This window comes from Acinonyx jubatus, chromosome A2 (assembly GCF_027475565.1).
Source record: "Acinonyx jubatus isolate Ajub_Pintada_27869175 chromosome A2, VMU_Ajub_asm_v1.0, whole genome shotgun sequence".
In the NCBI taxonomy this organism is placed as follows: domain Eukaryota; kingdom Metazoa; phylum Chordata; class Mammalia; order Carnivora; family Felidae; genus Acinonyx; species Acinonyx jubatus.
The window spans coordinates 130,743,534-130,770,557 of record NC_069383.1 but is presented as its reverse complement, the minus strand read 5'-3'; the positions used below and the strand labels follow the sequence as shown (position 1 = coordinate 130,770,557).

Genomic DNA, 27,024 nt, shown 5'->3' with positions numbered 1-27,024 from the left:
TCCAGCTCTCTGCCCTGTCTTAATACCTCCTGTCTTTTTCAGCTACTTTTTCTTCTTTAATGTTTGCTGCGGCTATGTGCTAAGTGCTTGACGCGTATCGTCTCTTTGATCTGCATACTTCTCTGTTAGCAGTTCTGTTCCCTTCCTTTGTCGTTTTCATTCTATCCATTCATAGCCTTCAGTGAGCATTCGCTGAGTGCCCACTATAGGCCAGGCACTGTCCTAGGTACTGTGGATATAGTGATAAGGAAAGGCAAGGTTTGCCTTCTAGTGGGGGCACGAGGTAGTAAATGAAAGACGAGACGGTGGTGGAAGAGAGGGAGTAAAAAAATTAAATCTGAGCAGAGAGCTAAGTAAAGCAATGGTGTGAGTGAGCTCCGGGGAAAGTGTTCCAGGCATAGAAACCATCCTGTGCAAAGGTCCTGTGGAAGAAACAGTGCTTGTGAAGAACAGAGTATGGCCTCTGTGAATGGAATGTGCTGAGAGGGGTAGGAGGGCCAGGGCCTTGGAGGCCAGATAAAGACCCTGGATCTCTTTCTGTGGATAATGGAAAGCCCTATGTGGGTGGAGCAGGGAAGTGAAATGCTTCACCTGCTAGGAAACTGAAAACAAAGGGATAATAAATAACTCACTGATAGGACCCATTTGAGAAGCCCACAGCCAGGGTAAGGCGTCTATGCAATTCCAAAGCGTTAATCATTTATAATCACAGCATAGCTTTTTAGTTACTCAGTAGATAATTTCACATATGTGTACCCTTTTATTGATTTTATTGACAAACTTAACTTTGAAATTAGCTTCCTTTTCTGTTGACATCCCCTCGCTCAAAATCTCAGCTGGCTTATTTCTTATTGTATTCCTTGCTTTCACTTACCCTTAATCCCCTCCTTCAGTCACAGATCCAGTTAATTATCCCCTATAAAATTCACAGGGTGTGGCCCTTCTTTTCCTTCAATCCCACTATCTTATCGCCTTCCAGCTATGTATGCTCTATCTTCTTGTGATTTCCGGACCCTCAGTGATCTGACAGCAGCCTACCTTTTCAATCCCATCTCTCCCATATCCTCAACATCTCAGATTGCTCATCTGCAGGTGATATTGTGACCATACGTACCTTTTTTTCGAAATGTTTTTTTCCATACAAATTAGGATACTAGATTCTCTTCTAGAAAAATCGGAAGTCACAACACCGGACCCGTGTTCCCACAGGCTGAAGCTGAGCAGTGGCTGCCCATTTGGTGTGGGGCATGAGCTCTCCGGTTTTCCACAGTCTGCACCACTGTCTATAGTCAGACATCCACAGACATCATATATAACCTGTCTGGTCCTTGTAGGCATGGACACGGATTTTGGCACTAATGAAGAATGTTAGCTCTAAGTACTTAATGGAGCCAAAATAGTGGGTTGACATTCCAGCTCTCTCACTTACTCAACTTAGGATGTTGACTGGTTACTTGAAATCTCTATGGCTCCTCTGCAAAATGTAGGTAACAGTGATACCTATCTCATATCCCTGGTGTGATGATTAAATGAGTTAATACATGCAAAAACATTTAGAACAATGACTGGTTGTAGAAAGCACTCAATAAAAGGTAACTTTTAAGGTTGCTGTTTATAATTTCTGCTCTGTATCAGTTAAATTGGTATAGTTTTCAAAGTGAACATGTCTTTTACAGTCTCATCTCCCTGCCAGGCACTATCCTAAGTGCCTATCCCAACCCTCATTCCCAAATTGCCTATCCGATCCACTGTGATCACTGATTCCTATTCATCTCTTAAGGTCCACTTCAAAGCTTACCCCTTTATGAAGCCTTCACTGGCCACCCTTGCTGGACTTCATTTCTCACTGCTTTCCATTCCTCCAGCTCTGATTTTGTGTGCTGTCCCTTGTACATTCATCTACTCCTTGGCATTGCTTTTTAAAAATTTTTTCAAATGCTCATTTATTTTTGAGAGAGAAGAGAGTGCGAGTTGGGGAGGAGCAGATAGAGAGGGAGACAGGGAATTCGAAGCAGTGTCTGTGGCGTCAGCACAAAGCCTGACATGGGGCTCAAACCCACGAACCATGAGACCTTGAGCCAAAGTCAGACATTTCAACCAACTGAGCCATCCCGGCACCCCTGCATTGCTTTCTGGCTATCTTGTGCTGGTGTTTTCTCTCTCTCTAGCCAGATAGGAGAATCCTAATAGAGATGCATGGCAGGTGATGATTGGGTCATGTTTCAACCTGTTGGCAGAGAGTTGGCACCAATGCTCTGCAGTATAAAATTTATTTTCTGAGACCTCATGAGGAAAATTTTATCAAGATACTTTTCTTGGCCAACAATACCAAGTTAGAAGGTCATGTTTCTCTCCAGTCAGTGGAAGGTTGGAAAAGGTAGCCAGTTACAAATTGCAAAGTTGTGGAGTTGAAATAGTTTCTCCATCCCTTTGAATGGCGGTTGAGATGGGTGGAAGGTCATGACTGTGTGACACTAATTCCAAGTGGAAGCTCTAAACCTAATCGGCCAATGTATAAAAATGACTAGGGAGTCTGTTTCTTTGGAGTTCTCGAAGTTATATACGAAACCGTATATACACATACAGAAATGACTGTGGCTCATATTGGGCCTTCGTCTTCAAGATGGATAAAAGACAAAATATGAGAATTCAAGATATATTAGGTTATGTGATAGAGACAATGCAAATAATTACTGAGAAAGTGTGGAAATCAGTTACATCAAGATTGAGCCATCGAAGATGATTGTTAGTAGAGGTGGAAGATTCAAAGTGTACTTTTTGATAAATGTCAGTGAATTGCTGTGTAAAATTCAGTCAAATCTCAGAAAAAGTTTTTAAACCTGGAAGGAAGATACTTGTGCCATCATTTGCATAAGTCTCTGAAATAAAACACTATTCCATATGCCATCATGGTGGGGAGTAGGGCTATAATTACCAAGGCCATTTTCTAAATACTACTGCTGAAATCCATCCATATGGAAACCAAAGAGATCTTGTGATGGATAGTTATTACCTCTGTGGAGGAAAGCTAAAGATAAGTAGCAATATTACAAATAATCCTGGTTTTTAACCGTGGGTCTACCACAATTAAGTCCTAGTTTTCTGAAAGTGACCTTCTAGAATGTTCATGTCAAACTCTCCCAAGGACCATGGTATCTGCCATGCCGGCAGAAGGGAGTAGTGAGGTCATTTGATTGATCACAGAGAACCAAATTAATTCTGCTGGCAGCAAACCACACACACAATGCCAGCCTACATCGTGAAAGGAATAGAAAAGGTAATTTGATCCTCTGGCTAAAGCTAGCCCTGGAAGTGGCAGACACTTGGCCCCACTGAAAAGGTGGGGAGGAAATGAATCTTGTAATGAATTACTTGTCACTCAAAGGTATTTGATTTTACAATAGGAAATAATAACTCCTCCAAAGAGTGACCATTTTGTCAAAAAAGGAAGCAATAAGTCCAATAAGCGCTAGTGAAACAGGTGACGAATATTCATGCATCTTTAGGTCATCTGCAACTCCAAACTATTAGATTAAAGTAGGATGATTCAACCTGAGAAGTGTGACTGAGTAAAGAAGGAATAAAGAAACGGTGTGGCTTTTGTATGACCTTCTATTAAATATTGGTTTTTTCTATTAGCTTTGACTTACAAATCTACGTATGTAAATCTGGTTTGTGTCTAATTTAAAATAATGTAATCCATTTACATTTATTGGTTTGGTACCGATTGCAAGTTATCATTAAATCTGGGTAATGAAAAACACTGACCAACCCTTTGGTATACCAAAGAAGTATTCAAAATTGAGGACCCTTTGAAAAGTCTTGATGTACAATCAGCAGTCACCAGTGTTTTTCCTTAAATGTGACATTTATTGGGAAGGAAACTTTATATTCCACTTTATGTCTGGTAGTGTGAAGTACCTATTGTCTTGATGTCCATTCATAGGATACCACGATCAATGGCTGCAACATAGGGAAAGACCAAGGGAAAACTAAATCCCATGGTAGAGATCTTTACATTTTTTTTTTGTTTGTTCATTTGCCTGTTTTGTGAGGAATGATAATTTACTTGTTTAAGGGACCCAGAGCTTCTTGGGATTTTCTTTTGTCTAACATGTGTGTAGCAGGGATGATTGGAGGCAGGCTGATAGAAACTGAAAGGCCACTCCAGTTTCTCTGGCTGACAGACAGTTAAAGCTGTCAAAACTGAGGAGGTTTCTGTCTTAACAAACATGTTTTTATTTAAGAGAAATGGGGTTAATGAATCTATTTACTATTAACTCATCTTGTCAGTGATTCTATTTGGGACTAATTCATTCTTTCAGAACAGTAGCTTTAACTGCTGCAATACATACTATTTATCAAAGCCAGAAAATTGAATTAAAACATTTGTGGAATATTAGATTCTCATATCAGGCCAGATGGCTACCTCCAGCTACCTTTAAGTTGGGGCATAATAACAGCTTTTTCAGTTGTGGAGTGGAATACAAGAATTTTTATTCTCACTTGGTCTTTCAATCTCACTCGGTCTCAGGAGTTTTTAGGGCATGGTTGCTAAAGCGTTGCCACATTTTAAAAATATACTTCTTTAATTCTTCCTTTAGCCACAGGGAAATGCCAAGTATTCTGTCAAACCCAAACTCCCTTGCACTGAGATGTGTCAGAGCATGTAGATAAACTGTGAGATCAAGACATTAATTAGGGTACTTAACATTTTTGTACTTTAGTTATCACATCTGTAAAGTGGGGATGATAATTGTACCTATCTCCTCACATTGTAGTTAAAGTCACATCTTTAAATGATGCTTCACCTGCGGTGTTATTTATGAGCTGTTACTGTGTCCTTAAGAAAATAATGTCTCTGTCCATTACTTAGCACTCACTGTTAAACATCTTGAGTGTCTACCATAAAAAATAAAGATAGCATTGAAAGCATTTGTATAATTGTTTTTGAATGTTTTCATGCATATAGTCTTATTTATAAATTCATGTGCATGAACTTGATGTGAAGAATGCTTTTTGGAGACTTTGGAATGTGAGGACAACAAATTTAACTGGAGGGTTAATTACAATGTAAATCAAGCTGGGTAATAGGGGAAAAGAGGGTTGTCGGAGTTTTGATGTTTGTTGATGTGTTTATCGAGTGGGTCCATCCACTTCTCCCTCCCTCTCTCTGCTGCCACCATCTCTGCTCTGCCCACATTAGCCATATCTCCCAAATGCCTTTGTACCTCCTCTGGTCTGTTTTTCACACTGCAGCCCACCTGATTACTGAGGATTGTCCACCACCTCGTGTCACTCCCATGCTGAGCATACTCACTTCTTGGACTTGGGGTAAACAGAATGCATCAAGCTCCTGCCTCCCTCTCTCGCTTCATGTCCCGTCCTGCCTCGCTCACTGCCTTTAACCACACTGTCCTTCCCTCGGTCCTTGAATACATGAAGTATTTTTAGCCACAGTACGTGTGCACATGCTGTTCTCCTATGTGGGACACCTTCCATTTGTACTTCCTACCTCTCGTTTCTGCTCATCCGTCAGATCTCAGCTAAATATAACTTTCCTAGAGAGCACTTCTTTGAAGCCCAGCCACCCTACCCTAGAATTTAAATTAGTCTCCCCATCATTAATCTGTTTTTCTGAAAAGCATACTGATCTTTTCCTTTGTATAACTTACTTCCGTTAGTAGTGTTACATTTTTCTCTGTGTTTGTTTAACATCTGTCTTCCCCAGTAGACAATTAACTCTATAAGAACAGGGACTGTGTCTTTTGGTTGATTGGTTGGTTGGTTTTTAACATTGTATTTGGATACCCAGGATATTGCCTCAGGCATGATTGGTGCTTAATGTATAGTTGTTGAATTGGTGAATGCGTGGACAAATGAACACCTACTGTGTGCCAAGCCCTGAGCCAAGGGCACAACACTCATGATTTTATTTCCTCATCACAATAACTTTTTGAGTTAATTACCTTTAGAATTGCCATTTTGCAAAAGAAGAAATGATCTATCTTCATAGAATGGGCATAGAAGGGACTCTTAGTTTCCTCTAAAAGTTGGCTACCCTTCCCCTACAGTATGGGATGAACTTAATGACTTGCTTCCAAAGAATAGCGTATAAATGGTAGGAAAAAAGGTAAAAAATTATAACTGTGTTTACAGTGGCTAAACCTGGAAGGCACTGTCTTAACCAAGTGATCAAGGTAAATATAACCAATGCTAAAGCATTCATATCATGCACCCCCAACATGGTGGGATAAGAAAGACACTCCACCTGGTTGATATCCTTCCCCCAAACTCAGAATTCCAACTTAATCAGGAGGAAACATCAAACAAACTCAATTTTAGGGACATTTTACAAAATTCCTCTTCCCAACTCTGAAGATCATGAAAAACCAGGAAAGATAAAGAAACGGTAGAAAGCAGAGGAGACAAAGGACACACATGTACTAAATAAAATGTGTGATCCCGGGGAAGAAAGGGACAAAAGGGAAAAGGCTAGTCAAATTCAAAGGCGGTTCTGGTTTGGTCAACAGTAATGTACCCTTGTTAATTTTTTAGTTCTAACAAATGAACTGTGATTATATAGGATGTTAATACTAGGCCAAGCTGAATAAAGGATATGCAGGAGCTGTCTGTAGTAGCTTTGCAACTCTCTATTAACCTAAAATAATCCTGGGGCACCTGGGTGGCTCAGTCGGTTGGGCGGCCGACTTCGGCTCAGGTCATGATCTCGCAGTCCGTGAGTTCGAGCCCCGCGTCGGGCTCTGTGCTGACAGCTCGGATCCTGGAGCCTGTTTCCGATGCTGTGTCTCCCTCTCTCTGACCCTCCCCCATTCATGCTCTGTCTCTCTCTGTCTCAAAAATAAATAAATGTTAAAAAATAATTTAACCTAAAATAATTCTAAAATTAAAAAAAAATAACCAAAGTGGGTTAGAAATCAGGAGTTATGTTTAGCTAATATACCCTGGTTGCCTAGCTAGTATACCATGACTTAAGTTGATGCAACATGTTGGTTCTGATTGGCCAGGGGTCCTGTATGGCATGTTGTTGACTGTTTTGATTCTTAGGAGTATGTTATACTGTCTCTGTTTAAAAACAAACAAACTTAAAATTGGCTTTCTGTTACAGAGTATTTCCTTTAAAATATTTTGTTTCAGAATAATAAGAAACTGATGTGACTTAGTCATTTTGTTTAACTGAGTGGTTGCCATGGTGAATCTAGTGTTCAGTGAATATTTGCAAATCAAAATTTCTGATAATGCTATTCCACAGAACAAGAAATACCAGCTGCGGATGGTGTGATTTCAGAGTCTTGTAATAACTTTGTAAATTGATGCCTAACACTGGAAGCCTTCTCCTCCGATGTCAGGCCATGTTTTGCTTTGGATATCATCAAAGGTATCCTAGCATGTTTTCCATGTAAAACACAGTCCAGACACGAGCAGCACCTGGGAGCTTTGTAGAAACTCAGAATCCCAGACCCCACCCCACACTCACTGAATAAGAATCTGCAGATTACCAATAAGTTGTGAGGATGTAACGTATAATGTAGCGATGATACACAGTTGATAACACTGCACATCCAGTTGAAATTTGCTTAAAAGAGTAGCGCTTAGATGTCTCAACCCAGAAAAAAAGTAAAAAAGGTTGATGTGTAAGGTGATAGTTATGTTAACCTACTGGGCGGAGTCCCTTCACAATATATACAAACACCAGACCATCATGTTGGTTGTCCATTTTAAATATCTTATAATTTTATTTGCCAGTTATACCTCAGTAAAGCTGACAAAAGATGGTAAGACTTTATCGATAATTATTAAGAGCTCCTATAATAACATATGGCCCTTGTATAAAATTAGCATGTGTTATGAAAATGTACATAAAAATTGGGGGCATTTTTATATAATATTGAAGTTAGAAATTCCGGGGCTGCTTAATTGGCAATGCAAGAAACATGTTCAATTTAGTATAGTTTCCATCCTTCCAATTTTTATTTTCCCCTCATCACGGTTCTGTTTAACTCGAAAGCTTTTTTTTTAAAAAGAATCTCATCAAAAACCCTTTCTGAGCCTCTGTTCACTTAGATCACAATCTCCTATTTAATTTTCCTCAGCCGTTATTAACATGTGTTGATTTCACTCTCTTTGTCTTAATCATTTCTTGCTAGGAAATCTAACCGCAGCATGCTCCCTGTGTATTCCAAAGGGGCCCTGGCCCTGCTGCCTCCAACATCAACCTAATTTGAGAGGTCTTTTCATGTGAAAATGACTCCCCACCATCAAGGGCAACTCATTCGTTAATTAAAGATGATTTAGCACACTCACCCAGCGTCCCACCAAGACCGGCCTATTGACTCCTGGCAAGGTTTGGCCACATCACACTTGATGTTCCCAGTGGGAATTTCTATGAATTCTGAAATGTCGGAAGGATGTTTTGATCTGTCCCTGTAGGGAGAGGAAGTTTTCTAGGGCACAGATGCGATGTGAAGCCCGAACTTACTGAGTTCGTCTTCAGTCCTTAGAAAGATCACATGAACATGAAAAACACGGCTTCGCAGCCAGTTGGAAGGAGCTGTCTCTGTGAGGCTTGTTCCAGAGCTGGCCCAAGACAGCCAAGTCCCTTCCCTCCCATGGTCTACAAGCGCTGCTGAGTGACAGAGAAGCTAAACCAGCCCTTTAGAAGGGTCTGGACCACCTGGCCCTGACGTGGCTCATTAAGGTGCCAGGCCCAATAGCATTGAGCTATTTCTCCGGGACACTTCCCCCTCTCACCTGACCGGCGCCGTCAGATTGAGACTCCCCAGACGCAGTCAGCCAGTTCTTATTCCTCCTGCACATGCCAAGCTGCTATACTTAAGGGCGTAAAACCTTTCCTTTGTAGGGAAAAGAAAGCACCCGTGATAAGGGCAACATTAAAGTAAAGTGGTCACCGCTGGGGCTGAACTGAGACAGAAGTGGAACGTCATCGTTTTCATGGGGCGCGATTTCAGCTACAGCCAGGATGGTCGTTTAAGTTTTGACACCATTGGAGTAAGGGTGTCCCTGCCATTGGTGAAGAGTGAAGTTTGATTTGGGGCTTAATGGAATGAGAGGGAGATAGAAAACCTCTTTAATTGTAGAGATCTCTAGGATGTGTGTTGTGGAGTTAAAGGTTTTATAAGAAACATAATGCATGTCCTTTCCTCGAGGAGGAGGTCCGGATAGACTGACCCTAAGTAAATCTCTGCCTCCCTTCACTTCCACTGCTAGTGATACTGACATTTGGCTCATTTTCTAAGGTTTACAAAGAGCTTTCACAAACAGAAGTGTGTTGAATCTTTATACCTCCGTGGCGTGCCCAGGATTGCTATTCTCCTTTACCACACTTGTTCCAGGTTTGAAATGCTGCATTTCTAGAACACAGGGCTGTCCGTTCTTGGCTAGGGATTGGGAGCACAGATCATTCCAGGAGACCTAGAGCAGGAAATGCGGTTTCTAGATGCTTGGGGATGTGCAGAGAATAGGAAAGGAAGGCCAGAGAATCGGGCCACCTTTGTCCATCAGCTTATCTGGCTTCTGCAACCATCTTCCCTAGGGGATGCTGCCCAGCTCCCAGGCATAAGCGTGTGGTTTTAATTGGCTTATTGCCATAATCTGAAGCCATGTGTCCTGCCTGACTGGTTTTTAGTGGGGCACATCCACTCTTGGGTTTAGTCAAGCGAAGGAGGCTTCTGTGGATGAATACACCTCAGTTTCTCCTGTGAATATTCCCGAAGATGCAGAGAGCATTGGGTGCCAGTAAAAATAGATTTCCCAGGGATAGTCTTCCTGCATGCGAATGAGCCTCCTTCCCAGGGGTACATTAACAAAGAGCTGAATTTCTCCTTGGGGTAACCATGTGTTCCCACCCCCTGGTATAAACTGGGACACTGGGACACATAGATTAAGACTTCTACACCCATACTTTTTACTAAGCAGTTTGCATGTATTATTTTATTCAAGCAAAACGATGCTGCGTCTGCGTTACGGTGGGTAAACTATTGTCGTTTCATATGAGGAATCTGAGCTCCAAAAGCTGAAGTCCAAAAGCTGAAGTTACTCATACCAGCTTTACCAAAAAATCGAGTCTGAAGGCAAAACTTGAAGCTCAACTGTGGGACTCTAGAGCCTGTGTACCTAGAGGTCTCAAGAATTGTCCCCCTGCTCTGGATGGAAAGCTTTCTGTCACCACCTCAATGTAAGTGAATTTGTGTAGCAAATTTGTGGGGACTCCTCCTCACAAAAGGATTCTCGATTACGGCAAGGTTTCTCTGGTAACTCCTGGAAATTTTGTTCTCCACTGCACAGGTTGCTTGAAGGATTTCCTTTCTAATGTTTAAGGGGTAGGGGTGGGGAGATCCAAACCCTTACATTACTCTTTGTGTATGTAACTTTTCAATTCTGCCTTTTCTTTTCCTCTGAGGGCTCTTTCCCTGTCTCCTTCTTGTTTCTTCCAGTAAGTCATCCGCAGTAGGAAGACTACTGGCATGAGATACATCTCTGCTAGACGATTGTCAGATGTTATTAGGGCTACGAGGTGCTACTAGGAATACGAACTGGCTAAGATGACTCAGTTCTGGAGTTTTTCACAGTCATGAACTAATTAGAAGGGCTGTGGTCCCTTGCCACTGGCAGTCCAGACAGCGCGTTTGGCTTGTTCTTTGTGTTGAAATTTTCTGACAGTGTGGAAAAGGTAAGAGGTGAGACATATTTTCAGCATCATTTTGTCTCTCTCTTTTATGACACCAGCTCCAAAAATAAAGTTCTGAAGTCTTTGACAGCCATTACATGCCCTTCTTATTTCGAGAAGATGCCTAAAGTTTTGGCACCGAAAGACAATGTTCTAAAAAAAGGACAGCCGGGTCAGGAATCTAAGAAAATAAGAGGGGAGAAAACGCCATTTCAGTTTCAACAAGAAGAGATATATTTTAAGGTGTTGCCTTAACTTTGACATTTGGAGGTTTAGCACATCCAAACCAGAGACCAAAACTGCCTGGCCCCGGTGACTCAGTGCACTGTGGTGCTGACAAGTTGAGGGGGGGGGGGGGTGGGCAGTTCAATTGTCAGCTAAATATTAGAGCTCCTGAGGCATTTTCTTCCTCTGCTACTTGACCTCTCTTTGATGGCCATTATCATCATTGTTCCCCCACACTGGGAGAAAATAGGGCGAAGGAAATGAAAGGTGAAAGGGATAGAAAGGAAAAGAATGAACAGTGGCCAGTGGCCAGACACCCTGATGGGTGGGAGAAGAGGGTCGAATGAAGCCCTTCGGTTTTCTTCCAGAAACCTAAAAATACCCCCCTCTTACCTGGTTGACATTTCTACTCTGCTTTCCTTATGCATATGCTGTAGGGGCTGCTATTGTTGCTTCTCTGGCTTGCTCCTTGCCCTTTCCTGCTGTTAGAAAGAAACCAGTCAGTTGAGTAATCATGATAATTGAAAAAGATGTAAACTTTCAGAGTGGCTGACACTAACTCATTACCCTAAGCTGTCTTGCCTGACTGAACTAACATTAATTCTAATCTCCCATTACACCAGGCATGTGAAAGTTTCCAGCGAATGTGAATATTTCTTCCTCCCTTACTTTCCTTCCCTTCCACTTTCCTCCCTCCCTCCTTCCCTTCCCCCTTCCTTTCTTTTTTTCTTCCACATCTGCCAGCCTTGTTCTCATTGATGCTTATGCGGCTCTTCTAAGGACCACACACTGATAGCTTGGCCCAGTCCAGTTGATTGCAAATCTGGGTGTGCATTTGCACCACTTGGGGGACTTATTGAAATACAGATTCGGATTCAGTAAGTGTAGGATGAGGATGAGGCTGGGGATTCTCCTTTTTATCAGTGTTCCTGGAGATGACCGTGAGGCAGACTCTGGGATTACGCATTGGGAAACTTCAAGACAGGGGTCCACTCGTTTCTAGTGCTTTTAGAGGTCACTGATTTTTAACAAAACCAAAGGCCGTGCCAGAACCTGTTCGCTCAGATCTTCGTTTGGTGAAATAGTTCCCATCTCAACTCTGGGAAGTCTGATGCCCTTCCCCAGTGCTAAGAGGTTTCCAGGAACCACATCCAAATGTATTCTTCCCCTCTGTTGTGGTACAGAATTGAAGTGGCTCCAAGACTTCTAGATTCCAGCAGAAGTGGATTTCAGTCTATTCTCTATTGCTTTCTAAGGGAACCTCTCTAAACCCCTGGTTAAAGGAAGTTTGAAAGTAGTAGGTGCCTAGATGGGTTTGTGGATGGCCTCAGTGGAGGGTTAGCAAGCATCAGAACACAGGAGTTCAGGTGTAAGCGGTTAATATTTTGAGGTGATTCTTGTCACATTTGGTGTGGGTTTTTAATGTTTATTTATTTTGGAGAGAGAAAGAGAGAGAGCAAGGAAGTGAGCAAGCAGGGGAGGGGCAGAGAGAGGGAGACAGAATCTAAAGCAAACACCAGGCTCTGAGCTGTCAGCACAGAGCCTGACATGGGGCTCGAACCCATGAACTGTGAGATCATGACCTGAACCGATGTCGGAGGCTTAACCAACTGAGCCACCCAGGCGCCCCACATTTGGTGTGTTTGTATTTAGGAAGAAGAGGAGAGACCATTCCAACGTTTCTAACATTGTACTTGGAATTAGGAAGTATTTAATGTTACTGTATGTGGAAAGTTAGACAATGCTCAGTGTATATACAAGTGGCTTAGTGTTTTCATGCAGCACTGATTTCCCCGTCAGTACAATCATTTGGAACTTGACTCCTGTTGGTACCAAGGGTTTTTCAAGAGGTCAGGGTTATCTGTGGGCCAAGGATGAAAATGCAATCTGGAACTGCCAAATGATTCAACCACAAGTAGGTTTCTACTTGGCGTGGAGCTTCTAACATTGGTGTTGATCCTTTGGATGAAGGTTCTAGTGGAAAGGTCAAAAGTAACTATTTCCTGGGAGGTGTGGTAGACTAACCCACCAGCAGCTGTGGGACATATCATAGATTAAACAGTAGAGGAAAGTCAACCCTCAATCAAAATTCATTAGGGAAGCACATGGGAGCCATTTAGCTTATATGAGCCATTTAGAAAATGAGCTCAGAATGATGGGAAAAGAACAGAAAATATTGCTTTTATTGAAGACTTCTTAAAAGCATTGATTTTTGATCTATATGAATCAAGGGTCTTTGTTGAAAATGATACAAACCCAAGTAAAACTGCTTAAACCAAAAAAAAAAAAAAAAGGCAGGGGGTGGTGGTCGTGGAATTTGTTGGGTTGAATAACTGCAATTCACAGGATACGGCTGGTTTGGGGCATGGCACGATTCAGGGGATCAGTGTCCTGTTCCACAGCCCGCCTCTCTTGCTCTCTCTTCCTCCCCATCTCTTGGTGTTTCTTTCTTCTGGTTTGGTTTCCATCTCAGGAAAGATCTCTCTGCTGGTAGAAGGAGGGCCACGATCCATTCCAGCTGTATTTCCCACCACGGCCTAAAACTCCAATGAAACAAAGAACACCTGCTTTCCAAGCACAGACCCATGGAAGTCCTGAGATGGAGTTTTGTAGGCCTAGCTTTGTCACACATTTGTCCAGGAACCAATAATAGTCCGGGGGGATGGAATTGTCTCCTTCTAATTGGCCAGACCCAGGCCATGCACGCTACATCCCTGAGAATGTGATAAAGACGATATCTCTAATAAAATCAGGGTATTATTTCAAGAAGAAAGAATGGATTATGGGCAGGAAAAAGAACTGATTTCTAAGATCTCAAAGGGAATAAAAGTGATATATTCCTTAAAAAAAAAACTTGGGTGAGAGAGAATCCAAGCCTTGACAAGAAAGAGTGCCTGATGTCTGTCAGAGACAAGGTGTTTTTGGCAAATACTTGACAGCTTCCAAAGGGTTAAGAGTTGAGAAGTTGGGGTGGAGGATTATACCTACCAGTATTTTGTCACTTTCCGTAGTAGATTTTACTCTTACACTTGTGTGTGTGTGTGTGTGTGTGTGTGTGTATAAATGTACACAATAAGCTTATTCACCTCAGAATTGGGGATGTGATGCCAGCCAGAGGGTTTTACTCAAATGATGGAAATGTGGCTAAATGATTTCCAAGTATATAGCTATTTGCACTCTGCAACTCTAAGTAGATGCCCAGGGGAAGATTCTCTTTCCCCAATCCTATTGACTTATGGAGATGTATGAGGAGATCCAAGCTCTGAGCACAGTGAAATACTGCTTTGTATTGCATTCGCTTTCTGCCAAGGATAAAAATCACTTTCCGTGAAAAGAGCCTTATTCTCACCAGGTGAAAAGCTGCTTTTTTGTAATAAAGCACAGCACTCTGGAAACCCGTGTCAGCTCCCAGGTGCCACTGGAGTGCCCTTCAAAGAGGGAGGGAAGAGGGGGGCTTGAAACCATCTGCTTTGCACCAATATGGCCTCCAATTGTTCTCCTGCTTGGGGACCTGCTTTGCTTGCTAAACCTCGGTTTCCTCATCTCTTCAGTGACTATGATAAAGTAACGGAAAGCATGGGGGTCTAGTCAGATCAAGCCCATTAAACATAAAACACAGGACTTGGCATACGACAAGGACACAAACAATTGGCGATCGGTAAGTGTATGACTGTTTGGTGTAGTAAATGGACCCTAATAATTCCATGCAAGTTGGGCAAATTCTATTTGGGGGGATTCTGGATTAAAAAACAGACTACGTGTTGAACTAAAAGCCTAAGCAGCCGTTTTTTTGTGACACTTATGGGAATGCATCCCTTTTCGCTGTAGGTTCCTCATCTATGAAACAAGAGATTCCAAATACAACTTTTAAAACCCCTTCAGACTTTAAAACTCAAAAGATTCGCAGTAAAAAAAACTTGTGGTAGCTTTAGTTTTTGTGTACAGTAAGAACGTGGTGAATGTTTTTGAAACAGAGCTAAACTTGTCATCAAGTTAAACAATGAGTTGGTAGTGGCTGAAACTGATAACATATTAAAATAGCCTTTATTTTAATACTTTCGGCTTCCCACCATTGGATATGCACTGGGTTGGGAGGTGAGCGCTTTGGATTCAAGTCCCATTCATGCTTTTATCTTACAAGGATGAACTGAGTGCCTGCTCTGTCCCTTGCTCTTTGCTCAGGACAGGGGTTATATTTTAATTGGGGGAAGGGGGGTAAAACTATGTGATGGCAAAATAATAACAAATTTTGCTACATGCTATGAAGGAAAGAGAGAGACCAAGAGAAACAAATATTACTAATTAAGGCAGCCTTATTTTCCTATAGCAAGGCTTGTAAAAGGAAGTGAGATCTAAGTTGAGATACAGAGTAAAAAAAATTCAGCTAGGCAAAGGAGAAAGAGAAGAGCATTCCCAACAGAGGGCAAAGGAAGTGCAAAGGCCCTGAGTTAAGTGCAGTCTGGATATCTTTGAAGAACCAAACAAGTAGGGCTGAAGCAGGGTTAGTCAGGGAAAAACTGTGTAATTGCAGAAAGGAAGGGGCCATATCATATGTGCTCTTGTAGTGTTGACAAGAGCTTGCTTCATTTTTGTTTTTGTTTTTTTTGTGCATTGAGACACGGTTGCAAGAAACAAGTTGACTTATCTTTAACACCACTCTTGGTACTGTAGGGAAGGAGCAAGAGTTTGGTAGAGACGATACCAGTTAGAAAGCTGTTAGAGAAATCCCCTAAGGAGACAGGGGCTACACTGGAGGGGGCAGGATGTGTGACATTGTCACCCACACAAGAAGAAACTTGCAGCCTTAAGAGTGTCTATGACACTTGTTTGCATCCCTTTCAATCTCTGGAGCTCCGTTTCACTGTAATAAGGGCATGCAGAATACAATCTCTAAGGACTCTCCTAGATCAACATTTTATTCTAGTTTATAAATATCTCTAAGCCAGATGAACCCTTCTATCAAATCTGTTTGGCTTAGGTCAGATGCGGTAATTTGCTCTGACCAGCTTCCCAGACCTTCCCCAAGGCAACAGTGTGGGAATATTGATGCACCAAAGAATAAGAAATTAGCGTGGATCCTCTTGAGAACTGCGCGGGTTGGCTTGCCTCGAAACGGTGTTATTTTCTCTCTTTTCCAGTTGCAATGACTTCAAACAATGGTAACTCGGGTACACAAACAAATGTCCAATTCCACATGCAGACTATAAAGTTCCTAAATCCAGATTATAGGTTAATTAAGTTTCACTCGGGGGTGTTTAGGATGATGGTTTTCATGGAGAGGTGCAAACGAGTAAAAAGAGCTGTGATGAAAGTTTTATTAACTAAAGAATTAGAAAGAGAACACTCTCCACACCTCCTCCGACATTTTCTTTCTGGCGTTCAGATAAAAATGAAGAGCAGAACAGTGCGGGATGCCAATACATTCAAGAAAAGCCAAAGTTCGTTTCTGCTTGCAGATTCAAATGCTGCCGGCAGATCAATGTGAGCTTCACAGCGCGCTTTGCAAAAATCGTTCTGCAACTAATATCCTCAAGGACAAGACACAGCCTGCTTTGGCTTCTCCAGGAGTTGGTCTGGATTGCTGTGGGAGGCAATATTTTGTACTGGGAGGACGTTGGGGGACTGGATAGTTACACTACCCATAAATCACATCATCAGGACCTCACAAGAGTGCAGAGGCTTTTTAGTGTTTGCATTTTCCCCATAAGGCGTGTGTGTCACTACCCTTAGAAAGTTCAGTTATGGGCTCCTGCTTCAATTCAGTGAGATTATGACCATGTGTGCATGCTCGCTTTCTCTTTTTGCCTTTTTTTTTTTTCTTTCTCTCATTGAGTTCTATTCTCCGGAAGTGATTCTCTTAGCAAAGGACCTTTTTCACAGTTTTGTTAATGTTGCAGAATTAATATTTAGTCCGCACGTAATCTGTGGAAACACCGTGGAGGTGTGTGCCTAAAGTTAGTATTCCTTGAGCAAAGCAGACAAGGTAAGTGTTATTAAATATTCTATTAGATGTAATTTTTCAAAACCCGTTTTAGGATGCTGGATGGAGGAAGTTAATCAGTGTGCATCTGTTGAGCACATAGCCTAAGAACTGGGGTTCTGCCTTGATAGGGCTTGCGCCTAAAAGAGAAGGCAGCCAAAAGAAGCCAATAATTAAAATGTAATAAGTGGGGAGAAACATGGAAGGCAGCCCTTGGTGGATAGTGGAAGAAGTCACATTTAAAGATAACTGCTCGGGGCGCCTGGGTGGCTCGGTCGGTTAAGTGTCCAACTTTGGCTCAGATCATGATCTCACAGCTCATGAGTTCAAGCCCCGCATCGGGCTCCATGCTGACAGCTGGGAGCCTGGAGCCTGCTTCGGATTCTGTGTGTCCCTCTCTCCCTGCCCCTCCCCCACTCATGCTGTGTCTCTTTCTGAAAGTAAATAGACTTTGAAAAGAAAAGAAAAGAAAAAAGAAAAGAAAAAAGAAAAGAAAAGAAAAGAAAAGAAAGATAACTGCTCAAGAATGAATAGTTACCTGCCAGGGGAGGTGGGAAGAATTTTAGGCAAATGCTCAAAGATGGTATGTTTTTCTTTTGTTCAATTTATTTATTCGAATACAGTTGATGCAGAAGGTCACGCAAGTTTCAGGTATACGACATGGTGATTGCCCATCTCCACACACTATGCCATGCTCCCCACAAGTGTAGCTACCATTAGTCACCGCAAGATGCTATTACAATATCATTTGACTCTATTCCCTGTGGTGTGCCTTTTACTGCTGTGGGAGGCAGCATGCTCTGATGAAGGGGCAGAGCAAGACCGGTGTGGCTAGAAGGGAGAAAGAAGGAAGGCAGGAGGGCTTCAAGTAAGACCACCCATGTCTTCAGATGTTGTGTCATCCAAGGCCTTGAAGTACTGTGGGCCGTTTTTCCAAAAGTCATAAAAAGTCACCGTCGGAGAGACAAACGCTATACAAGTAATCAAGAGAATTTTAGAGCAGGAATATGGAACGGGGCAATGAGACACAGAAAGCTTAGAGGAGATAGTAGCTAGGATAAACAGGAATATCTCTGGGAAGAGGTGACATTGGAACGGAGACCTGAATGGCGCAAAAGGCCCAGCAGAGGAGAGATGGGAAGAAAGGATATTCGTCCAGCGAAAGAGCTAGAAGGTGCAAAAGACCAGGAAGCAGGACTGTGGTTGGGTCTGATGAATAGATAGAAGGCAATGGTTGACTAGGATTTGGACTTGAGTGTGTACTCATTAATTTTACTGCTCGCCAGTGCTGTCACCTGTCTGGGTTTCCTGCTTCCTGAGGTGTGGGGGCTTTTTCTCTTTCACAGAGACCACGTTTCCTCTATTCTGTACTCTCAGTGCCTGCGACAGTGCCTAGGACTCATTAGACACTCAGCAAACGTTTGTTTCACAAAGGAATCTCTCAGATAAAGTGGCCATAAATCTAGGGTTAAAATTCTAAAACTAGAAAGAAATCGTTTAAATGTTGACAATCATCAGCCATTTTGTAGTCTAATACCCCAATGTTTAAAAATCTAGAAATCAAAGCAATCAAATTACCTGGAAGGGTAGATAGAACCTAAGTAACAAGACAGGGGGAAAAAATTATATAAATCAGGGTTTCTCAGCCTCAGAACTGTTAATACTTTGGACTGAAGAATTCTGTTCAGCTTAGCAGCATGGCTACACCCTGCCCACTAGAAACTGGTAGCACCCCTTCAGTGGTAACAACCCACAGTGACTCCAGATATTGCCATATGGCCCAGTTAAGACAACGGGTGTGAAAGTATTAATGCCGGGGCGCCTGGGTGGCTCAGTCTGTTGAGCGTCTGACTTCGGCTCAGGTCATGATCTCACAGCTGGTGAGTTCAAGCCCCGCGTCGGGCTCTGTGCTGACAGCTCAGAGCCTGGAGCCTGCTTCGGATTCTGTGTCTCCCTCTCTCTCTCTGCCCCTCCCCTGCTCACACACTGTCTCTCTCTCTCAAAAAAATAAACATTAAAAAATTAAAAAAAAAAGTATTAATGCCCTGACACTTGGTAAAATGTTGCAGAATATGTACCACCTGGAGGAGTTTCAACTGATTTGTGTGCAAAGTTTTCTCGAGAGGTAGAAATGTGTCCCCTGAATTGAAATACTGTACATCATGCATATGTTCTTAGCAGCAGCTAAACAAAGATGCTTAATTTTTTTATGACTTTTTATGGTTAGTGTTCAGACATCCATCATTGTAAAAGAAACCACTTTCAAAGTTTTTCTTTATAAATATGTAATATAATTGTAGAGTAAACCTCCTTTATCATTCTGATGGGGGATCAGACTAATATTCATCTGGCATATTGAGTTTTATCAGAATTTTATTCTATTTTTTAAGTAGTTTGTTGAGGGAGGGAAAGAGGAGAAAAAAAGTTGACCTGAAATGTATTGTATTCTGTGGAATAACACAGTTCCACTTTGTCATTAAGCTGTACCATATGGGGGCGCCTGGGTGGCTCAGTCGGTTAAGCGTCCGACTTCAGCTCAGGTCATGATCTTGCGGTCCGTGAGTTCGAGCCCCGCGTCGGGCTCCGTGCTCACAGCTCAGAGCCTGGAGCCTGTTTCAGATTCTGTGCCTCCCTCTCTCTCTCTGACCCTCCCCCGTTCATGCTCTGTCTCTCTCTGTCTCAAAAATAAATAAACGTTAAAAAAAAATTTTTTTAAAAAAGCTGTACCATACGGTTTTCCCATACAGTTTTAAGAATTTTTAAAAAGAGCTTTTTTCCCTAATCTTAAATATTCAGAGAATATAGGCAAGTATACAGAAGAAAATTAAAATCATCTATAAACCCACAATCTAGAGGTAACTATGTATATTATGCTTTAATAGATTAATTTATTCCCTCATTAAATTATGGGCCAGATTTTGTGCTAAGGCTCAAGATTCATGGTGAACCAGATGTACAGGTACCTCTTTAGGGGAAGCCTATTTGCATATATATTAGTATGTATATTCTGCCTCTACTCATACCAGATGTACCTGGACACCTGGGTAGTTAAGGAATGCTTGGCCAGGAACTGTTGGGCTTTAAGTGGCAGAAACCTGAAAACTATTAAATTAATGGCTTTATCTTACTTACATAAAAAGTTTGAACCCTTCAGGGCTGATTCAATGAGTCCACGCTTCCCCTGGGAACCCAGGCTCCTTTGTTTTTCTCTTGTGCTATTGCTAAGCATGGATTCATTGGTCCAAAGCTTACAAAACAGCTGCCCTTCATTCAGATGTTCATCCAGATTTTGAACTGGAAGAAGGTAAAGGAAAAAATGCAAAAGGAAGGGCCGTGTGAGTCTGATCCTGTAAACAAGCTCTCTCAGAACTTAAGAATTTTCCCAGTGATGGAGATTTCTATCTCTTGCCTAGAACTGTCATGTGAATCCAGATGCAAAAGGCGAGAAGAACCATATGAAATTGTACAAAGTTAAAAGTGATATACATCTTTCTAAAAGTAGACATTCTCTTTCCCTAAGATAAGCATCGACTGTTTGGAATTAAACTTCCATATGCTTGCTTATGTATAGACAAAGAGAGTCACACACATTAAAGTTATTTTTTCTTCCCATTAAAAGGTATGGTAGACCTTTTCTTCTTCTCAACAGTGTATCATTGGCAACCTTTCAGATCAATATGTTTAGACTTAAACCATTTAGAAATAATAATTGTATTATAGTCCCCACAGTGAATATATTATAATTGTTAAACTTCCCCATCTGAGTAGATACATAGACTTTCTCCAAATTATTGTTAACAAGTAAGGCAACAGTGTGTATCTTTGTACTGTATGCATACACAAATGGATGACTTCTTTTGTACATAAGCATTCTAGAAATAGAATTGCTGGGTCAATACATATGAAACATTTTTAAACATTCTAATAATTACTGTCAAGTTGCCTTCTAAAAGGTCATAATCATTCATGTTCCCAACAATATATGAGAATTTCCTTTTCCATATCTGCATCAACGATGGATGTTATCAATATTATTGTTTTATAACAACATAGGCAATAATGTATCACTGGATGGGTTTATTTTGTAGTGTTTTGAGAGAGAGAGAGCGCGTGCGTGCGAGAGAGACAGAAGGAGTAGGGGAGAAGGGCAGAGAGAGAGAGAGAATCTCAAGCAGGCTCCACACTGAGACCCAACATGAAGCTCAATCCCACAACGCTGGGATCATGACCTGAGCCAAAACCAAGGGTCAGACACTCAACCGACTGAGCACCCAGGTGCCCCCTGAAACTTTTTATCATGAAGAATATCATGGATACTCAAAAATGGAATGAATAGTACAATAAACTCTCATTGCCCATAATCCTGTTTCAATAGTTACCAATATATGGCCAGACTTGTTTTATCTGCATGGGGTTTAATCCTTTGCTTGCTTTTCCTGCCATTTCCCTCTCCACTCTTTGTTGTTGTTGTTATTGTTGTCGTCATCATTGTTTGGTTGTTCGTCTTTTACTTGTCATCCTAGTACCAATTTTGATTTCTTCACAGTTTTATGTATTTGGTCTTGAAGCATCATATCCACGAGTCAAGTTTTCTCTCTATCACAGAGATAATAAATATGTGGCAAGAATCTCATTACCTTTCCCCTTCTGTACCTTGGTAGATATTATTAATTGAGCTATACATCTTTTTGCAGGAAGCCCCAGTGTATCCTTATGACTCTCGAGCAATGGTTCTCAAACTTCAGTATGCATAGCATTACCTGGAGAGCTTGTTAAAAACATGTTCCTAGATCCCTCCTCCATAGATTTTCATTCAGTACATTCGGTGCAGCACCTACAATTCTGGATTTCTAATAACCTGCTAGGCAATGCTGATGGTACCTGTCTATATATTACACGTTAACATTTTTCTAGACCAGTGCTTCCATTGCTGCACAAATGAATCACTAGAGATCATGTTCGAATGCAGATTTGTATTCAGTGGGTCTGCTGAATAGCCTGAGATTCAGCCTTTCCAACAAGGTTCCAGTTGTATTGCTGGTCCATGGACCAAATTTCAGTATGTAGATCTTCAGTGGCCACACTGCCATAGAAAGAAGGCTTGTGAAGTTAATCAGCCAGCGATGCCTGACCGAGAAGGAAGGGCTTTCTTGGTTTCAAAGAGTCTTGAATATCACTACACAGACTAAGCCCACACTGGATACAGAATAATGAACTGCGAAACTTTTCTTAAAATTTAGACTTCACGGGCACCTGGGTGGCTCAGTTGGTTAAGTGTCTGACTTCGGCTCAGGTCGTGATCTCGCTGTTTGTGAGTTCCAAACCAGGACTGACAGCTCAAAGCCGGGGGCCTGCTTCAGATTCTGTGTCTCCCCTCTCTCTGCCCCCCTCGCTGTCTCTGTCTCTCAAAAATAAGTAAACATTAAAAAAAATTAGATTCTAGGGGCCTCCAGTGAGAAATCCTGATTCATTGAGTTTGGAGTGGAGCCTGGAAATTTATCTTTCAGACAACTCTTTTGTCAATTTGAGGGCACAGGTAAGTGTTGGAGCCACTGCTTTACATGCCACAGATGATGCACAGGTGTTCTTTCTTGGATTCATCTGGTTCATTTCCAAACCATCCATCTTATCAAGACACACGTATTTGCATTGACCTTTTACATGATGCTGCTGCACGCTGTGGGCCATGCAGAGATGAATCAGGAGTTGAATCGGAGATGATCGTATCTCTGTAGATCTGAAAACCTGGTGAAAGATACAGATACAATAACACATAATCTACCTGTATAGGAAGTCAGAGAAGAAAAAGATTGGTTTTCTTTCTCTGCTTTCTCTCTTTTAAAAGTTAAATTTAAACATTTGCTCAATAGGAAACTCCCCGCTCAACAAGAAATCTCTCAAAGCCTAAGAATGCCAAGGTGATGGTCCTCCATGTAATCATCGTATGGGTTTTGCACATGGGTTATATTGCCAATTATTAGCTAGGTTTGTAAGAATAATACAACATGTTGTTCATTACACAGTATATACGACAAGAGGAAGTGAACACCACCTAGAGAACCATAACTTTGTTCATTCTTTGACTTTGGGGGAATTTCAATTTGTAGCCTTAATGAGATACAACTGTAGTTTTTGCATTTTAAATAATGTGCCAATTGTAGTCTTGCACCGCATTCTTGTTTTCCTAAATTCTCGTCCTGTATAGCTTTCTATACAGGGTGTAAAAATTCTGAAATGCTAATAATGTAAGTGATATGTTTACCATCTGCTGGATGGTGCTATTCACTGTCATTAAGATTCTAAAAGGATTGCTTGAGAAAACAGAATAGTGAAAAGGAAAAAGAACTATAATCAAGCATAAAAAGACTTATAAAAGAGGGAACTGAGACATCTTTCAGCAGTGACCTTTCTAACACTGATATTGGGCCGGGACTGTAATTGTCCATCATTCTTTTCAATGGTCAATACTCCACTCACCACAACTCATTCTTTCAATACCATTGATCCCTTTAACAACCTTGGTTGGCAATCACTCTTTGTAAGTTACACAGTTAGTGGCATTCTTTCTGCCCTGTTTTGTGGTTCACTGTTAAACAGTCTCAACATATATGTGTTGATGAATTCAGCCTAGTGAGTGAATTAGGAAATTCCACAGGTGGTAAAAAAAAAAAAAAAAAAAAAAAAAAAAAAAAAGTGGCTTTTAGGCAGGATATCATACTCGTTAAAAGGATGCCTAGATATAGACTGTCAGCCTTACGATCATTGCTAGAGATCTCTACCTCCATTTCTAAAGGAATTGAGCATGCCTGTACTTGATTTGGTGATCTGTCCCCTGCTGCACAGTGGGATGGTTAGAAATATTTTGATGCTGTTAGGCAACTTATTTCTTATTCTTTTGGAGTATTCTTAAGGAATAAGAAACCCATATAGTTTCTAATAAAATATTTTATAAGATTTTAGCATTTTCAAATTTATATACATTGTCCCCTTCAGTTCTTAAAATAGGTCTATATGATAGCCATGATAAATGTTTTATTTGAGGTTTTACAGATGATTAATTTGAATCTTGGGATGTTTAAAGACAGTGATTACAACCTGGAAGCCTTATGCATTACAAAGAAACTTAAAGTTGCACAAAAAGAAATGGTATGAGACTAAAACCTTCATTTTCTGACTTAGTACTTTTCCTGTTATACCATTTTGCCCTTGATATTATCTTTATGCCATATTAAAATTTTATTTTTAGTGGTTTCTTTTTTATTTATTTATTTTGTAAGAAATGTAGGGGCGAGAGAGAAGCAGAAAGAGAGGGAGAGAGAGAGTCCCAAGCAGGCTCCACACTGTCTGCACAGAGCCCAATATGGGGCTTGAACTCACCAACTGTAAGATTATGACCTGAACAGAAATTAAGAGTCAGATGCTTAATTGACTGAGCCACCCAAGTGCCCCTATTTTTAGCGATTTTTGAATAAAAAAATGCTGAAAACATGCTGTAACATGAAGCCCTAGAATCAGTTATTTAAGATGTTTTGATTTGGGGAGGGCCCCAATCTCCATATTAAACACTCTAACAAAGCAGATAGCTGCTTCTTTGAAAGGAATTATATTGAATTCTCTTTATTTACAGTACAATAGTGATATAGGTGAATTGCAACCAACTTAAAATTCATATTCAGATTTTTCATTCGTCTGGGTCATTGTTCACACAATCTGTCATCAGCTCCAAAATTCAATTAAAGGTACGGGGGCCTTTTATTTGATGTGATAGTTCTGTGGCAGCTGATACATTTGACTTCTTCCATGAAAAGTTTTTACTCAGGATAATTAAAAGAGTGGATGTGTCTGTGGCACCACCATTCTACTTGTTTGATTTCCATTAGAATAAAATAGCAATATATCTGATCCACCCAAGTGGGTGAATTCAGTTTGCTCTCTTTCCTTTCCTCTTCCTAATGGTGATGATCATGGACAGGTCCTGAGAACTTAATGTGAACCAGACACTATTCTGACTAGTATGTGTGTTATCTGTACATAACCCTGCGAACTACCTTGTTGGGCAGCTACAGTTATTGGGCAGTTATTATCCCCATTTTACAGATGAGGAAACTGAGAATCAGGATAGTTGCGTGATTGGTAGAACTGGAATGTATCCACTGGCTCTCCAGATCCAACACTGATTCTTTTAGAATTGGCCAGATTATGCTGTCTTTCCCGGTATTATATTTAATTTATTGTCTTTCCTGGTACTATAAAGCAGACTTGTGGGCATCTCCTTGTACTTAGCAAAGAAATATCTTTGGGTGGTGGTATCCTGTGAGAACTTCACATCATATGCCTGACATGACTTTGATTCCTTCTCATCACAATCAACCTAACCACCCCTTCATGCAGCAAGATAATGAAAACTCTTCTAAGGGCATTGCCGATGTGTAGGCTACCTCTTTAAGTCTGAAGGTAGCAATTTCTTAGTAACGTAAGATGGCAGGTTATGTCCATCTTAAGGATTGTAGTTAGAGCAAAGTCATGGAAACCACAACCAGGTACATAAATGGGGAGCACAGCCAGCCCCCTGGACAGCACCATCACAGCAGCATCAAGGTTGGGAGGAGCTGTCCCAAAGCATTTCATCTTTGAAGAGGAAAATTGTTGGCCTTCATTCTCTAGCGGGTGAAGTATTTGCCTAGTGCACGCAGTTTCATGGACAAGCTGTCCAGTCTTTTCTTTCACGAAGTCAGTCTGAAGTATATCAAATTCCCGGTTAACTGATTCTGGGTCTACTGTAGCCAAACCACTGGTCGGCTGATTCATGGAAAGAGCCTTCAACTTTGAGCTTGCAATTAGGTGAATGGGTTCAGTTGGCTGTAGACTTTGGGACATCTATATCAAATTTCTCTGAACCTTGGTTTTATTCATAATGCAATAGGAATAAAAAAAAATCATGTTGCATACACAGTTTACCTTTTGGTTGATTTTGGAAGATAAACTTCCTTCCACCTGTGATTCTCCTATATTGTAAAATTAATTCTCAGAGCAACAGACAGATGTAATTTATTTTATGATTAAAGAGGATTGATACTTAAATGAGTAAACCCTGCCATAACTGTTCACCTATAGAGATTTTATAACTACCTTAAAATGCAAAAAAGCAGAGAGCCCTGAGTCTGTATCTGATATCTTTTGTTCTTTCTTTTACTCTAATATACTGGTTCTCAAGCTGTAGTATACGTAAGTATTACTGTTGGGGGTTATATACACCAAGCCACTTGGCCCTGCTTTGTGGGATATGCAAAGAATTTTTTATGATAAGTTATGCATACTTTTAATATTATCTCTAAATTTAATAAAATCTCCATCCTCCTTAGAAGATAAAACTCCATGGCATTCCTATATTTCTGGGTGAATTCTGGCCCAGGCATTTACAGTAAAAGCTTCTAAATGCTTCTGAGCCTCAGTTTCATTCTCAGTAAAATGGAATAATAAAACCCACCTTGATATATTTTAGTGATGACTGAATTAGATTTAAGACTATATATACATTAAGGTTCTTGCATATTACAACAATTTTAACAACAAAGGTCTTGACACATTATAAATACTTGGCTAATGTCACTTTCCTTCCCAGCTTGCCTCTCCCTACTATAAAGCAGCAATGAGTGTTCATTCCTGGGTTCAAGGGCATGCAGCTGTTTTCGTTTGCTATTAACTTTTATACATTGCATAGGTGCACATCTTGCAAAATACTCATTTATTGGCTGAATCCTCTTGAATGAATGGTTGAGTAGTTTCACACATCTTGTTAAGTTAGGTAAAAGCTGTAAGTTACAAGATGAACATATCAACTTGAACAAGAAGCCGAGACTGAGATTTCTCTGGTTATTCCACATCCACCACGTGGTATTACTTGTAACTGGCCAGGTTGACATTAGGCTTTTGATATTGAATCTTCATAGGTGCCCACATCAGTCAAAGAATTTTGAAAGAGGAAAAAGTTTGATGAGATTTTAGTCTTTATAAATTTTTCAGCCAACAACCTTAATTACACTTCATTGATGTCAGAAGATACAACTCAGAAGACTGTGTTCCTATTAAAGTCTAAACACTTATGTAAGCT

General features: G+C 40.9%; 1 protein-coding gene and 1 long non-coding RNA gene across 5 annotated transcripts in view; one reads left to right on the top strand and one right to left on the bottom strand.

The window, feature by feature from the left end:
- TAFA1 (TAFA chemokine like family member 1) overlaps positions 1-27,024 on the top strand; it is a 500,491-nt gene that overhangs the window by 238,436 nt on the left and 235,031 nt on the right. The window lies entirely within an intron of this gene.
- LOC113593596 (uncharacterized) overlaps positions 10,359-27,024 on the bottom strand; it is a 28,448-nt gene continuing 11,782 nt past the window's right edge. For 2 of the 3 annotated variants that reach the window (XR_008297054.1, XR_008297056.1), the window contains exons 3-6: positions 22,568-22,658; positions 20,046-20,207; positions 11,327-11,415; positions 10,359-10,889 (exon numbers count right to left, since the gene is read on the bottom strand). This is a non-coding gene — a long non-coding RNA (uncharacterized LOC113593596). The remainder of the gene's footprint in view (positions 10,890-11,326; positions 11,416-20,045; positions 20,208-22,567; positions 22,659-27,024) is intronic. The other variant, XR_008297055.1, reaches the window with a different exon arrangement.